Source organism: Gracilinanus agilis, chromosome 1 (genome assembly GCF_016433145.1).
Source record: "Gracilinanus agilis isolate LMUSP501 chromosome 1, AgileGrace, whole genome shotgun sequence".
NCBI lineage: Eukaryota > Metazoa > Chordata > Mammalia > Didelphimorphia > Didelphidae > Gracilinanus > Gracilinanus agilis.
This window is the reverse complement of record NC_058130.1, coordinates 756,008,929-756,026,767: the sequence shown is the minus strand read 5'-3', so window position 1 is coordinate 756,026,767 and position 17,839 is coordinate 756,008,929. Positions and strand designations below refer to the sequence as shown.

The window sequence follows — 17,839 nt, the reverse complement described above, 5'->3', positions numbered from 1 at the left end:
TCTCTCTCTCTCTCTCTCTCTCTCTCTCTCTCTCTCTCTCTCTCCCTTTCTGTCTATCTCACCCCCTTTTTATCTTTCTCACCCTCTCTCTTTTGGTCTCCCTCCCTTCCTCCCTCCTTCTTTCTCTTTTTTTCTGTCTCTGATCTTGTCTCTCTTCCCCCCTCTTGTTCTCTCCCTCTGTCTCTCTGTTCTTCTTTCTCCCTTTCTTCCTTCCCTCCCTCCTTCTTTCTCTTTCCTATCTTTCCCTTCCTGTTTCTCTCTGACTTTCTCTTTTCCTTTTTCTCTCCCTCTCTTCTTCCCTCCCTCTGGCTTTCTCTCAGTGTCTTCTCTCCTCCCTTTCTCTTTCTCTCCTTCTCTTTCTCTATCTCCATCTCTTTCTTTTTCTCTCTCTTCCTCCTCCATTCCTCTCTCTTTCTCTTTCTATCTCTCTTCCCCTTCCCTTTCCCTCTCCCTGTCTCTCTCTCTCTCCCTTTCTCTTTGACTGACCCCAAATTAAGTCAAGTGAGCAGGCATTTATTAAGCACTTACTATGTGTGGCTAGGTGGTGCCATGGTGCATAGAGCGCCAGACCTGGAATCAGGAAGACTCTTCTACCCAAGTTCAAATCTAGCCTTAGACATTTACTGGCTGTGTGACCTTGAGCAAATCACTTACCCTATTTGCCTCGGTTTGCTCAGCTGTAAAATGACCTGGAGAAGGAAAGGGCAAACCATTCTAGTCTCTTTTTCAAGAAAACCCCAAGTAGGGTCACAAAAGAGTTGGATATGGCTGAAACTACCAAACAACAAAAATGTGTCAGGCACTGAGCTAGGGTTATAGCTGTGGAAGTGGAGAGATGGGGACATTTATGAGTGATCTTGTGGATGGAAAAACAGAAAGATCTGTTGACAAACTGACAATGGGGCGTGGGGTGAGGGACAGTGTGAAGAGTCACGGATGATTCTGAGTTTGTGAATCTAGGTGAAACATAATAATTGGATATTTTGGAAGAGGGGTGGGTTTTGGGGGAAAAGATGATTAGTTCTGTATTGGGCAAAAGATCATAGATTTAAAGAAGCAAAGGATCTTAAGAGTCATCAGGTACAACCCTATAATTTTTACAGATTAGGAAACTGAGTCTTGGAGAGGCCAAGATTACAGAGGGAATAAATGGCAAGGTTGGGATTTAGGCTAGTTGGTGGCACAGCTGATAGAACTCCAGACCTAGAGTCAGGAAGACATGAGTTCAAACCAAGCCTCAGACACTTACTAGCTCTGTGACTCTGGGCAAGACACTTAGCCCTATTTGCCTCAGTTTACTCATCTGTCAAATGAGCTGGAGAAAGAAACGGCAAACCACTCCAGGGTCTCTGCCAAGAAAACTGACCCTGTTTGCCTCGGTTTCTTTATTTGTAAAATGAGCTGAAGAAGGAAGTGGCAAACCATTCCAGTATCTCTGCCAAGAAAAGCCCAAATGGGGTCACAAAGAGTCAGATACATCTGAAATGACCAAACATCAATAACATCCGCTGACTCAAAATTCTACCAACTTTCCTCTGGCCCAGAGTTCAAGATGTTTAAAGGGCAATTTGTTATGGGGGAAGAGCAGAAGGGCAGAAGCTCTAGAGTGAGACTAAAGCCAGATAGAGGGACACAGGAGTCACCTGTGTAGAAATGATAATGGAACTGATGGAAGCTGTTGACATCATTTCCCTCATCTATAAAACAGGGACAATAATTCCTATGCGACTTCCCATCAAAGGCAGGGGGAGGAGGCTTGTTGTAAAAGCTAAGTGCCAGAGAAACCTGAGATATGGTGATGGGGTAGGGTGATCCAGAGATGAAGGCAACCTTCAAAGACCTCACGGTCTGGAAGAAAGAAGAATGAAGATAAATATGCAAAAGGCTACCATTATTGGATGGAACCATAGGCAAAAAATAGGTTCCATATTTATGAACTTTAAAATTCTGAAAACACTACCTAGATTATCTCTTGGGAAATTCCTGACAACTCTGAGAGATGGACACCATCTTACCCCTATATTTCAGATGTAAGAACTGAGATTCAGAGATATTAAGTGAGTTGTTTTCCCCAGGTTTCAAGGACAAAAGTGTGAGAGGTAAAAATGAGAATTTTGGTCTTCTTGACACCAAGTTTAGCATTTACCCAACTACTTCAGTGCTGTGGGAAAGGCACAGATGAGACTCTTTGGTGGAGTTCCCTGGAGGGAACTGCAAGCATTGATGTTTGGGCTGGGTCTTAAAGGATGGATGGTATTTTTAAGAGGCAGAGAGATGTCCAAGTGGCTGAAGAAGACACAGCACGAGCAAAAATATAGAGGTGGGAGAGCCCAAGATGGGTTTGGGAAGCCATCAGTAAACAAGCATGGACCAAGTATTATGTCAGGTACAGTGCTGGGCACTGGAGATACAAAGGCAAAAAATAATAAGTCCCTACTTTTAAGGAGCTTATGATCTATTGATGATATTATAGAAGGATTAATCATGACTAAGGGGCAGCTTGGTGTAATGGAAGGTGAGATACAGATTCTGGTTCTGCATCTGATATTTATACTGGTTGTTATTCATCCTTTTAGGGTACCAGGCAAATCTCTTAAGTCTATAAACTGCAGAGCAGACACCAAACTGTCTTGATAGAGGGGGACCCCTGACCTGAAGATTCCTCTACCCATGAAATCACAGGTTTCATCTCCATTCCTCATAATAACAGCAAGCACTTATAGAGTGCGTTAAGGCTGCAAAGTGCTTTACATATGTTATGCCAGAAGGTAACAAATATAGTATGTCACATGAGCTTTTCTTAAAAAGAAAGAAGAAAAACAAAGAGAATTTTACCTTTCTTTCTTGCATTCCTTTTCTTCCATTCTTCTTCCTTTCTTCCCTCCCTTTTTCCTTTCTTTTCTTTCTCCCTCCTTTCTTCCTTCCTCTCTCCTTTTATCTTTCTCTTTCCCTCTTTTTCTTTTCTCTCTCTCTTCCTGCCTTCCTTCCTTCTTCCCTTCCTTTCTTTTTCTTTCTTTCTCTCTCTCTTTCTTTCCTTCCTTCCTTTCATCTTCCTTCCCCTCTGCCTTTCCTCCTTTTATCTTTCTCTTTCCTTCTTTCTCTCCTTCCTTCCTTCCTTCAAGATCTTTAGAACACCTCAAATAAACTTCTCCTGTGCTTTAGAGAACAAGACATTCATAGCACTGCTTTAAAAAATAGAATCATTCCATGTAAATTATCTTTTTCAGAAGTAAAACTGGTGATTGTAAGGCTATCACTCAGGGATCACTGAGGGTTAATCTGGTGCAGAGGAAAGATGACATGAGAGCCAGAAGACCTAAATTCAATACCTACCTCTGCTACTTATTTTGTACGTACTCATGGCAAGTCACTCAATCTCTCTAGACCTCAGTTTCCTCATCTATAAAATGAAGGATTTGGTTGAATGGCCTGAGATCTCCCCAACCTCTAAATCTAGGATGTTTTGATAACTTTATGAGATATCTGAAATGATGGCAGCCGTTTGAGTAGACAAGGATTCCAACCCACTGACTGAGCAACCACCATTCCTATTGCGTGTAGAAACAAATACTAATCTCACAGATGTGATGTGGAAGAATTAAGTTCAATATTGTTATTGTTGTCGAGTCATTTTAGTTGTGTCTGACTCTTTATCATCCCGTTTGGGGTTTTCTTGGCAAAGATACTGCAGAGACTTGCCATTTCCTTCCACAGCTCATTTTACAGATGAGGAACCTGAAGCAAAAAGGGTTAAGTGACTTGGCCAGGGTCACACTGAGGCTCAATTTAAATTCAAGTCTTCCAGACACCCAAACTGGTACTCTATACACTATACCACTTAGCTGCTCTGAGAAACCATCTTACAGCTATTGAATGGGAAAAGAAAGTTTAAAACGATAAGATTCAACATTGCTAAAGTTGTGCCAAAGGAAAGAGGTACATTGTTGAAGAGCTGAAAATTGTTATGATCTATAAAATGTTATAGGCAGTTATATATAGATATAGGCAGTTTTAGGTAGTAATTATAGGGTAGTTATAGTTAGGTATTAGGCAATTTCTTTCCTCTATTTCTCTCCTTTAAACTTTTAATTTCTCTCCTTAATGTCTCTATTAAATCACTATTCTCCTCATCTTTCTTTTCATGGCTGTTAAATACATAAACTGCAACTCTCCTCAATTCTTCAAGGTCCATATTAACCCAGTTCAGACAATTGGTCTTAAAATAATCTTTGACCATTTTACAACAGTTTTCCACAAACTGTCTCCTTATTTGTCTGACATTCCTTTCTCTAGCAAGATCCAAGTCTATATATCTACCTACCAGCTCAATAAGTCTATCCATAAATTGGAACAGATTTTCATTGGTGTTTTGTTTAAGATTTTCAGATTTTGTCCATGTACCAGGCCTATCAGAGCAAGCTCTCATTGCAGTTAATAATGCCTCTCTAGCCTGGCATAGTTTTGTGTAATCTTGCTCATTGTTGGGGTTCCATTTTGGGTCAATGAACTGCTCTCCTTCCCTGAGCTTGATTGACAAGAGAGACGATTTTATTTTTCTATTTTTCTTTTTGTCAAAAAAGCTTGGAGTAAAATTTCAATATTAATCCATCTGGGATCATATGTGTGAAAACTGCTCTTTAGCTTTTTAATAATCACAATTGGGTCATCCTCAAAAGAAGGATTTTGCTTGAATCTCAATATCTTGGGTGGGTGGGGTGAATGGTGTATGATGTCTTAGTGAAATTACATCTCCATTCTTATTAAAGGTGGGTACCTCTTTTAAGGGGAATAGGCCTATAATTGAATTATTTTTGGTTTCTGCCTCTTGTTTTCTTGTTTGAGTTGTCATAGAACAGGTAATGGATGTAGGTGGGTAAATAGATTGACTGGAAGGAGTTTGTGTAGATTTAGAGATAGTTAGAACAGAATGAGGAGGACGAGGAAGGGTTGAGGCGGTTTTAGTATGAGCAGAATTTCATGTAGCCGGACTGGACAGAGACTGAGTTGGCCCTAAGGATGAGGGAGTGTTGAGAGAGAAATCTCTATTCTTATTCTGGGAATTTCTCAAGCTTTTCCCAATACTTTTTATATAAGTCTTGAAATCCTCCAACTCTCCTCCAGCTTCTTAAAGTCATTCAAGTTATTTTTCTAGTTTTTTTCCAAGGTGAGCTTTTAGTTCAGCAAAACTATTATTTTGTTTCTTCCTGAGGAGGAATAGGCAAAATGCCAAGCCTCCTATCACTATAGGTTTATGGCTAGGAAAAGTACTATATAAAGCCACTGTGTAATATTCTGTTCAATAATAAGTCATTTTAGAGAGACAAGAAACAGCACAAGTTGAACTAGACTACTCAGAATCATAGTTAATCTAATTGTTAATTTTGTTAGTAGTTCTACTTTCTGTCAGTAGATGGCACTGTTTAACATACAGAATCAACAGCTGTAACAGAATTAACTGCTAGGAACTTGACTTAGGGATAGTTTCAGTAAAAAGTAAAGAAAATGATCAGAACATTGAGGGTTCGAGTCCCTTTGTGGTCACCAATTATATGTAAGGGTTAAATTAGGAGTTTTGACAAAATAAGACAGCAGCTTTTAACAATTTAGGTTTTAATGAGAATATAGTAGAGTTGTAAATTAATATTATCCCTTTAAGCCAGACAAAACTTCTAGCAGCTTTTAAAAATTAACAATTTAGTTAAATTACAATAGAGATAGTAAAAGAATATATAGAAAAGGATAAAAATATAGGAAAGAGGTAGAGAAAGAAATTTCCTAATACCTAACTAGTTGCCCTATAACTACCTATAATTACTACCTAAAAGTGCCTATATCTACCTATAACTGCTATTAGAGAAAGTCCAGCTGATCACCCTTCAGCTCAGCTCATCAGGCAGAATATATATATATCCCCCAACTACCAACTAATCACCAAACCACACCACCAGCAACCAGCCCCCAATGACCAACTCACACCCAGCATCTTCCTCACAACTCCCAGCCCTAACTGTCAGCCTGACCAACTGATGCTTCCCCCTTTTATAGCCTTTTCTACCTTACTTCCTGTCTCTATGGTTTCTCCTTCCTGTCACTGTGGGCTGGTTAATCCCTACACATTTCTATGGTATGAGGACCTCCAGGTCCCCTGATAAATTGAAAAAGGAATAAAGAATTACTTTTTATAGATCTTTTTACAGAGCAATGTGGCCACATAAAATAAGCATTACAAAATGGATCATACCTTTGCTATGATGATCCCACTAGTAAGAATATATCCAAAGATTGTCATAAAAAGGCAAAAAGCTCTATTTGTACAGAAATGTTCATAGCAGCTTTCTGTGTAGTAGTAAAAAATTAGAAACAATCTATATAGTTTCATCTACTGAAGAACAGCTGAAGAAATTGTGGTAAATCAAAGGAATACAATATTATTATACTCTAAAAGATGACAAATATGAAGAATACAAAGAACTGTTGGAAGACAAGAAACATAGCTGAGCCCAAAAAGTGATATACACCTATACATATGTATGTATGTGTGTAGGTGTATACCATATATACATATAAAATGCCACCAAAATATCTGAAAAATACCTAGAAGAAAAAGAGATCAGAAAGGGATGAAGAAGCCATTAAGATTTTTCCTTCATTTTGTTAAAATTTAGGTTCATAATTTTTCTTATTTTATGAAGTTAAAATAGCTTGGGATACGTTATCTATAATTTTATCTTTATATTTTGTTTATTCAAGTATTTATTACTATTTATGGTTATTACATTAATAACAAAAATCATTTAAAAAAAGAAACATCTTTTGAAATATATGTTCATTGATTTCCCAAACCATTTTGTAAGAGTGGTGGAAAAAAATTGGCTTCATTAGTTCTTTTCTAATTAATTGAGTCTATTGTTTGGGAAAGAGAGGCTCTAATTTTCTCAGATATCATCATGTGACAAAGAGAACTGCGCCTTTGGCAAGGGAATGTCACAACCAAAACAGGTGACTGGAAGTTGGAAAGTTCTTGAGTCAATTCATAACAGACCATCAAGACATCAAGACTTGGGAAAGACCAACAAACTTCAACATCATTTGCTAATGCACACAAATAGGCCTTTATTATGACTTTGATGGGATTGTCACCCATAGAAGTTAAATGGAAGAGAAGAAAGCTGAAGGGGGAGGGTGAAGAGGAAACACACACACACAAATACACACGTACATACACACACAACAAATGTTTAATATTCAATAAATGTGTCAATTTTACATACTGAGGCAAATGGGTCTTTATTGAGGAATTGGTAAATTTCCTCCGAGAAAAGTAAATGCATTTTAGCCTTCAAGGGGTCCCTGATGACTAGAAATGGAATGTGATTTGTGATAAAACTCAGCTGCTCTATAAAAGACGTTAAATAAATGCTGCTGTTTCACTAGGGATATACAGAATTGATTGCATTATAGACTGATTCTAGGATGCAGAATCCCCGTAAGGTACCCTTCGGCTGCTATGCACGTTTGAAGCTGGTTACATAGAAGATTTAGATTACATCTCAACTGGTTTCCTAATGTTGTTGGAGATTTTTCTGGAAGAGCAACATTCCTGTTACATTCTTGACCCCCACCTCACTCCGCCCCCTGCTTTGTTATTTCTAGGATTTCTGTCTTCTTGAGGGAAAGCAGGCAGTGGCCCAAGACCTGTAAAACCACAGCTTTTGAGCTGGGAGGGACCTCAGAGTCTAGCGGGTCCAGCCACCATCGTTTTACAGAGGGAGAGACTGAGGCCCTGGGAGGGGAAGGAACCTGCCCAGAGTCACAGGTTTGTGTTGGAAAGGTCAAGCATCCCTGGGATCAGGAATTCATTTGTACTTCTGTATCCCCAGAGCCCACCACACACGGTACCTGGTACAGAAATAGACATTTAGCAAAAGTTTGCAGAACTGAATTGATTTCAACTATTCATTCATTCATTCATTCAGCCACTCACCTATTCATCCATGCATCCATATAGGCATCCATCTGTCCATCTGCCCACTTAACCTTCCATTATCCATCATCTATGCATCCGTCTATTTATTTCTGTTCAATAAAGATGCTTTCAACACCTGCTGATGCTGATGTTAGGGTGAGAAGTAAAAGAGTAAAATATCCAGGCCCTGGCCTTTAAGAACCGCCTTCTCCAGGAAGTCTTCTCTTCTTCCTCTTCCCAGCTGTTAGTGCCTTCTCCCACCTCCATTTTTCTTGTTCTATACTAATGTATCTATGAGTTGTGGCTCCCCTAGTGCCTAGCACAGTGCCTGACATGTAGTAAACACTTAGTATATATTTTATAAATAACCACTATGGACAGTTCTATAGCTTTTGGTTGTTCAATAGTTCAGTCATGTCCAACTCTTCCTGAATCCTTGCATCACAGAACACCAGGCCACTCTCTCCTCCACTGTCTACTCTCAAGAGTTTATCCAAGATCATGTTCATTGTTTGCATGAGACTGTCTATCCAGCTCATCCTCTGCTGTGCCCTCAATGGACATTGATATGGTACTTTAAGATTTACAAAGGGATATATATGTGTTTGCATCTATGTATGTATGAATCTGTCTGCTGTCCGTCTGTCCATCCATCCATCCATCCATCTACCAAACTATCCTTCCAGCTATCTATACATCCACCTATCTGTGTGTCCTTTCATCCCTCTATCTGTTCATCTATCTATCTATCTATCCATCTGTCCATCTCTCTCTCTATCATCTATCCATCTATCTATGTCTGTCTGTCCATCCATGCATGCATGTTTCCATCCATCTATCCTTCCTGCTACCTATACATCCACCTATGTGTCTTTTCATCCCTCTAGCTGTTCATCTCTCCATCTCTTTCTGTCTATCTCTCTATCTATCCATCTCTCACTCTCTCTCTGTCCATCCATCTACTAATTTATCTTTACAGCTATCTATATATCCACCTATCTATGTGTCCATTCATTCTATCTATCTATCTATCTATCTATCTATCTATCTGTCTGTCTGTCTGTCTGTCTGTCTGTCTATGCATCTATCTGTCTATGCATCTATCTGTCCATCCATCCATCCATCCATCCATCCATCTACCAATCTATCCTTATAGCTATCTATACATTCACCTATCTATATGTCCATTCATCCCTCCATCTATTCATATATCCATCTATCCATCTGTCCATCTCTCTCAGTCTATCAACTTATCTATCTATCAACTTATCTATCTATCTATCTATCTATCTATCTATCTATTCATTCATCTTATTTATCTATTCATCCATCCATCTCTCTACCTGTCCCTCCATCTGTCCATCCTTCCATCCATCCATCTATCTAATTTGATCCTCTCTACCATTCTTTGAAGTAGATGCTAAAAGATCCTTTTTTAATGGATGAGGAAATTTGAGGGGCTAAATCATGTGCTCAGATTCACATAAGTATTTTTAAAAGTTTACTAAGATAGGGCAGTTAGGTGGCTCAGTGGATAGAATGCCAGGCCTAGAGTCAGAAGGACCTGGGTTCAAATCTCGCCTCAGACACTTCCTAGCTCTGGGACCTGAAGAAGTCACTTAATCTCTATTACTTAGTTCTTACCATTCTATTGTCTTGGAACCAATACTTAGTACTGATTCTAAGACAGAAGGGAAGGGTTTGGAAAAAAAAAACCTACAGAAGGGCAGCTAGTTAGCATAGTGGATAGAGAGCCAGACCTGGAGACAGTAGAACCTGGGTTCAAATCTGACCCCCAGACATTGGGCAAGTCACTTAACACCAAATGCCTAGCACTTAGTGCTCTTCTACCTTAGGATTGACTGATTCTCAGGCAGAAGGTAAGGGTTAAAAAATAAAAGTTTATTATAGGCTAGGTCTTGAGCAAAGTCCTGGGAATATAAAGAAAAAGCAAAAAACCAGACCCTGCCCTCAAGAAGCTTACGTTCTAATGGGAGACAGCACGAACACAAACAGGTAGATGAACAGAGGAGTGATGAAAGGTAATCTTGGAAGGAAGGTTCTAGCAGCTGGGAGGGGGGTCTTGACTGGAGCCTTCCGGGAGGCCAGAGAACCTAAGAGGTGACAGGGGAGCAGGGAGGGCTCTCCTGGAATGGGGGATGGCCAACACAAAGGCACAAAGTTGAGAGCTCAATAGTGAGACCCTCCCACCCCACCCCCAATCAGCATCAGCATGGCAGCAGAAGGGGAGGTACCAGAAACCAGCCGGCCTTAAGACATCAATTACACAAATCGGGGGGCAGAGGAGGGGGGCCAAGGAAGGTGGCCAACAGAAACCCATCGCAGGTGTCCATGGAAATGACCTTGGAATTTTAGGAAACTTGGGAGGAAAACGGGAGAACTCCAACGGGCTAAAACAAATCGATGGCTGAGCCTGAAGCGTTCCCCTCAGGAGAACGGCGAATCTTATTTTTACACTTTTTAAAAACAGAGATGGGCTATGCTAAATAAAGCCTTGAAATAAACTCCCAAGGAAAAAAAATGCAAGCAGGAAATCTGCCTGACAGCTCGGAATATTTCGGTAACACTGAAGACCAAATCTCTGGGCTGATAACGAGATTCTGTACTAAGCCCGGAGGTTATTGGGAATTTCTTGATACTCTACAGGAGTTTACTTTACTCTTCATGGATCTGAAGCTCTCGGGGAAATAATTTCTTTTTCTATAACTCAAAGCAATTATACTCTCTTAAGCCCTGTGCGGGCCTGGATCAGGGGCGCTTCATCCTTACATTTCAATATAATATCAAATTCAAGTTCTGGGAAGATCAATTATGACTGAAAAAGTCTGGGAATGTTCGCCGGTTATTTGCATCGATCGGGCTGATGAAGTGCAAAAATTTAACCCTCAATTCCTATGTGTTTTCACATGCTGGATTTGGCGTCTGGGGACTCGTGGTCAAACTGAGGCTCTGACTGACCATTTGCGTGAGATTTTGGCCAAGAGACTTTACTCTCCCTTCTGGTTTCCTTGTCTGCAAAATACGGACTAGGGGATGGACAAGGTCCTTTTCAGCCCTAAATCTGTAATATTAATAATAATAAATAATACTGATATAGCACCAGGCATTATTTGGAAGGTAGATGCTATTATTATCCTCATTTTACAGATGAGGAAACCGAGGTAGACAAAGGTTAAAATGACTTGCCTAGGGTCACGCAGCTTCTTTGCATCTGAGGTCATATTTGAACTCTGGTCTTTCTAACTCCAGGCCTGGCATTCTATCCAATGTGCCACCTAACTGCCCTATGCCAATCTATGACAAGGAGGCATAAAGGAGAGAGCTTTGGATTGGAGTTACGAAGACATGGTGTTGAATCCTGCCTCTGCTTCTAATGGTGTGACTGGATAAATTACTTCACAGCTCCTAACTTTAGTTTTCTCCTCTGTAAAATGGGAATAATAATAGCAGCCACTTTGCTGGGTCATAAATTCAGAGCTGGGAAAGAAAACTCAAAGGATCCACAGCCCAGGTCTCCCACTCCATGAAGAAACCAAGAAACAAATGTTTGTGACTCTCCCAGACAATCATTTCCATTTTGTATTTTGCTTTAAGGGTTATAATTATCTCCTATTATCTCTTTTGATCCTCACAACAATCCTGTGAGATAAGTGCTATTATGGTTTCCCCTTTATAGACTAGAAAACAGAATCTGAGAGGGATTGAGAGATTTGCCTGGGGCCCACAGCTAGAGGCAGTAAGTGACCCCTCATCTTCCTGGCTCCAAGATCAGAGTTCTGCCATCATACCTGGAGGCAGTTGAACATAGGTTTTCTGACTTCCTAGGCCAGTCACTGTCCTCTGCTGGATCAAATGATATAATGATGTTTATAAAGTTTAATTCACTTTATTCCTTATCAGCAGCTTTGCTCTTTTGGGGATGCCACTCTTCTCCCCATTCCAGTTCCCCTTTATATCGTCTTCCCAAGTTATAAGCTTTTTGATATAGCATCAAGCTCTTTGGGCAGCTGAGTGGCTCAGTGGATTGAGAGCCAGGTCCTAGGTTCAAATCTGGTCTCAAACACTTCCTAGCTGTGTGACCCTGGGCAAGTCACTTGACCCCCATTGCCTACCCTTACCACTCTTCTGTCTTAGAACCCAATACTGACTATTGATTCCATCTTGCCCCTATCCATGCATCCATCCATCTATCCATCCACCTATTATCCATATATCTATCAATCCATTATCTATCATCCATCCATCCATCCATCTATCTACCACCATCTCTAAAGTATTTATATACCTTATTCTAATCATATATATTATCTTTCCTATTAAGATATAAGCTCCTTGAGAACAGAGACTGTCTTATTTCTCTTCTTGTATTCCCAGCAACTAATAAATGTTTTGTCACTCATTCTTTCATTTGTTCACCCATTTTAATGATTATTCTACTTCTCAAGTCACTGACATGCACAAAAGGAAGAGAATATTAAAGAAACAAAGTCAGAGACTGGAATAGACTAGAATTGGGGAGATAGAGATAAGGCCAATGAAACCCAAGTTTGTAGATTACTTTTCTAATCAATTAGATTCAATAAATATTCATTAAGTACCTACTATGTGCCAGGCAAATGACAAACAGGAGAGAGCCACTGGATAGGGCATGAGGTGGGTGGGAAGAAAAAAAACCAAAGTCTAACCAAGCCGAGGAAACAAAGTGATTTCCATAAAGACAAATGGGAGGCTGGCTACCCATCCCTGTGAGCACACACTGTGATATAATTGGGTTGTTACGGCATCATCTCTAATCAATAACATCCACAGTTGCCACGGCCTGCACAGCCCAAATCTCGCTCCTAGCCAAGACACAGCAGGCTGTTAAAAGACCCGATAGTTCTTCCTTGCTAATGGGTGGCTTGCTCCCTCAGCCCTGCTGATTTTTTTTTTCTTTTTGCTTTAAACTAAACCCAAATTCCAATAATTGTTTAATGTTTATTTTTATTTAGTTCTGGTTCAGATCCTCAGTGTTTTTTTTTTTTCTCTTCCTGACAGCAATTGATATCTGGCTTATGGTGGTTGGGTCTTGTTATTGCATAACTTGGACTCACGCACTCACTCGTTCATGGGCCCCCCGCAGGAAACTGTTAATTTCATCTGGCTGGCAATTGACCATGCCAGGTCCATGGATGCACCTGGACAACAAGAAGGCCCTATCTTAGGCTTCCTGAGAATTGGAGGGCCTGGAACAGAGTAGGAGAAAGGAGAAACCCATCCATCTATATCAAGCCTTTCTCAGATAGTTCTTGCAGAAGGAAATGTAATGGACCACTTTCTTTCCTCCTCCCCAAACCTACTTCCATCCTATTCACCAAAGGAGGCTCCTTCTTCCTTCAGTAAGTGAACAATGTTTGAAGACTGGCCTCTACATTCTGCCTGGCCAGCATTCTTGGAAAGACCTTTTTCTCTAGGTATGTTTTATGTCTTAAAAAAAAATTAAAGTTCATGCAGCCACATACTGAAAACAGGCCTTGCAGAAATGATATGTTTTTGAGGGGTTTTTCCCTCTCCCGTATTTATCTTAAGAATAAACCGGTGGTCAGGTTTCTGTGCCCTTGATGAACCACTTCAGAAAAGCCCGGAATATTCTAAAGGAAAAAGTGGAATTTTCCCTCTTTTCTTTATATGTTCAAAGGAAGGCCCCTTAGAAAGAAAGGTATTATAATACAGGGGAAAGCAACCCGGATGGATTTGGCCTGAAGGGAACTCAGTTTGAATTATGGCTCTAATGTTTCTTATTTCTGTGGTCTGTGTGGTCTTGGGCAAAAGCCTTAACTAATGTAGGCCTCAGTTTCCTCATCTGTAAAATGAGAGAATTAGGTTAACTCAGGGGTTTTTAATCTGGGGTCTAGGAGTTTAAAAATACAGCTATTTCAATATATTTTTTCCTTTGTAATCCAAGGTATTTGAATTTATGTATTTAAAAAATATGATTTTGAGAGGAGATCCATTGGCTTCAACGTAACTGCTATAGGGGTCCATAAGATAGAAAAGAGTGACTAGAGGCCTCTGAGGTCCCTCTCAGTTCTGTGTTACTTGGGACCTCTTATTTCCTTCCTTGTAAAACAGGAGATTTGGATTAGACAGCATCAGGAATATGTCGCCTCTAAATTCCATAAAACTATGAGCTTACTCATATAATTTTGAACCATAATAGCTACAGTTTTATTTAAAGCTTATAACTATACTGGGGCACCTAGGTAGCACCTAGAGTCATCTTCATGAGTTCAAATCCAGCCCCAGACACTTACTAGTTGGGTGATCCTGGACAAGTCACTTAACCCCATTTGCCTTAGTTTCCTCATCTGTAAGAAGGAAAATGACAAATCACTCCTGTATCTAAGTAAACCTATGGCAAAAAGGATTAAGTGACTTGCCCAGAGTCACACACCTAATGTATGAGGCCATATTTATACTCAAGTCTTCCTGACATCAGGCCTGGCACATTATACTCTAGGTCTATGGTACAGTGGAAAGAAATGCCAGTTCTCGAATCAGAGATCTAGGCTTTGAATTCCCACCTGTGTAGATTTGGGCAATTTACTTAACCTCTCCGGGCATCATGTCATCTGTAAAATGAGGGAATTTGACTTTGAGGTCTCTTTCAGCTTTAAATCTATGATCCCTGTTGAATACTTTTAATTACTAGGAGCTTTTTTCCTAATTAGCTAAAAAGCTCTAAAATTTCCCCAGTCTGTTGAGTTACCATTTTCCTAGTCATTCAGGTTTTCAACTTTAGAATTATCTTCAACTTTTCATCCTTCCTTACCTCACTTATCCAATCAGTTTCCAAAGCTCATCAATTCTACTGGCTTAGGGGCAGCTGGGTGACTCTTTCAATCTTTTATTGTCATGCAAAACACACGTCCACATTGGTCATTGTTGTAAGAGCACACTCATATAAAACCAAAGACACACTGATGTGAAAGAGGACTCCAACAGTTCTTTTTTGGAGGTGGATCCTGTCTCTCTGCTTTCAACAGAATAATATAGGTTGAGGCCCCCATCACTTCTTTCCTACATTATTATTATGAGAGTTACCTAACTGGTTTCCCAGCATCCTGGCATTCCCTTCTCCAATTTATCCTTCAAACCGTTTCCAAATTCTCAAAGCCCAGAACTGATCACATCACTCTATTGCTCCAGAAGCTCCAGGGGCTTCCAAATGCTTCAAGGATAACATAAAAACTCCTCAGTTTCACAATTAAAGTCCTTCACAATCTGGCTCTACTTTATCTTTCTAGGATAATTATACATTTCCTTCCTTCATCCCCAAACTTATTGTTTGGCATTGAAATTCTAAAATCTGTAGTTTTAAGCATGGGCCTCTTTTTCTGGCAGCAATCTGTGAATTCAATTAATTGGCATTTGGTCGCTGATATTCAAAAATTTTGAGAAGTTTTCATGCATTTCTTCCTGTAGTATAGCCTTCAGGTTTTAAAAGTTAACATGTTTTTCTCAGAAATCTATGATTCTTAAGATGTTTCTGTAAAAGCTGATATCCAGAAAAGTAATGTTTTCCCTGAAATCCTGTGTTATTTTAAAATTGCCTTTTGCTTCTATTCTGCTAAATTTTCTTCCACTCCTAAAATTTTAATTTCCAAATCTGTCATTCTTTTTCAAAATCTCTACTACTTTGAAAGATTCCTCATCATGTATTCTAAATTATCTACGCTATTGTTTGTTTTCATTATTTCTTCTTTGAAGGTGCTGATTTCTATCCTCATTGTAATTCTTGTATCTTTTTAAAAGATGTTTCATTTCTTCTAAACCATTCTGGAATTTGTTGTTATTGTTTCACGATGTGTTAGAAATCCCTCCAAATTCTCTGTTTTATTGGGGATTTTAGTTAATTTCCCTTCATGTTCTATTATCTATTCAGTGTGTTATAGATGTTAAGAACTTTAATGATAATAACTACTCATAATTCCATCTTTCTTTATGGATCCATTTATGCTCATACATTAGGTTTATACTCATCCTTTGTCTCTTAGACTTTCTGCCTTTGGTTTTTTTCTTGTATTCTCAGCAGCTTGTCTCTTGCTTCCTCACTCTTTGGCTTAAAATCATAGAATTTAAGAATTAGAAGGGCTCCTCATTGTTCATTTAGTCCAACTGATATGCAAAACAAATCACAATAGTAAAATGGTCTTTTAGCCTGTCTGAAGACTGCCAGGAAGAAAGGAAACTACCACTTCTTGAGGCAGACCATACCAGTTTGGGGGGACTCTAATTGTTAGGAAGATTCCCCCTTTCCTATTTTTACTACTGTGGAATGTACCTGTTCTCCTCCAAAGATCCTGGAGATTGGGCATCCTCAGTACTCAAGTTAGAGGGTCTCAAAGAAATATTTGTGGGGACAGGAACATCCCCAGTAAGCAACTAGCCAACTGGATGCTCCCAGGTTGGAGTATTCCACTTCCTCCCTCTGTCTCTTTCTGTTGACTGTTTCCCATGCCTGGAGATGGATATTGCTCTTATGTCCAACTCTTGGAATGATGAGCTCTCTTCAAGGCTCAGCTCAAGAACCATTATCTTCAAAATGCCCTTCTCGGTTGTTCTGGGGCAGGCTGATGGACGTGGTCTTCTCAAACACTTCCTGTGGCACTGTAGGCAAGGTTGCTCAGCACCAGTGTCTTCGAGTCTGATAGCTTGCTACTAAGTTGTTCTTCCCTAGTGAGTTCTCTTGCCCTTGACTTTTCTCCCCTGGGTAGTCCCGGCCATTGATCTCAGTCCCCTGCTTCTCTTCTAAGGCCTTGCCACATCTGCTTCTGTCTTGACTTCAATGTAAGCCATTCCTTTGGATGTTCTGTCCTTGGTGCAGACCAGCCTGATCTCAATAGCATCTTCAAACACTTCTTTGAGCTCCTCCTGAGTTACTTTATAGGGTAAGTTCTTGACAAAGAGTGTCCTGGCATCTCGATCTTTCTTACTCTCTTTTGTTTTTTCTATCTTCATTTCAGAGCCAAGCACTTTGGAACCTCTGAGTTCCAGAGCCTTTTCAGCAGGTTCAAATTCTACATAGCCAAACTTCCTGGTGGCACCAGTGTAGACATCCACAACCGTAAGGTCCTTTTTTGCAAAGAAGTCTGTGATGGCAGTTTATAGCTCAGCTGCTGTTTTGTTGAAGTTCAGGTTACCAGTGAAGAGACTGAAATCTGTAGATGTTTCAGCTTCCAATTTCTGTTTCTTGACTCCCACCTTGGTGGCTTTGGGGGGCTCAAATTCTTCATCGTCCTCATCTTCACGATCTTCTTCAGATTCACCGCCCTCTTTCTTGGCATTCTTTCCATTCTTTGCCCCTTTGGCTGGGGTGGCTGCTGCTTTCGCTCCCTTCTTGTCTGGTCTAAGGACAGCTTTGGCTGAGGTGGCCACTTTCTTGGCTGGCCTTCTTACCAGGAGTCACAACTGCTTTCTTGGCAGGTGTGGCAGCAACAACAGCTTTTTTGGCTGGTGTAGCTGCAGCCTTCTTGTCCTTCTTCTGAGGGACCGCGGCCTCTTCTCCACTGCTTTCTTCTTCCTCTTCTGACATATCTTCTACCTCCTGGTGGGGAGGGATCATCTTCTTCGGCTCATCTTGATTTTTAGCAGCCTTCCTGAGCTTCACCATGATGGTGGCATGCGACTAGGGGGCAGGGGGAGGCCATCCGCAAGCAGCCTTTACTGGACGAGACCGAGACGAAAGACTCTTTAAATGTCATTTAGTCTAACATCTCGTCATTTTACAGTTAAGGGAACTGAAGCCTAGAGATGTGAAGTGACTTGGCTAAGGTAGACCGATGGTCTGGAATTTCTACCCCTATTTCTCTG

At 40.3% G+C, this 17,839-nt stretch overlaps 1 pseudogene; it reads right to left on the bottom strand.

Moving 5' to 3' along the window:
- Window positions 1-16,550: 16,550 nt before the first annotated feature.
- On the bottom strand, window positions 16,551-17,639 carry LOC123256863 (annotated as a pseudogene).
- Between the last annotated feature and the right edge of the window lie 200 nt (window positions 17,640-17,839).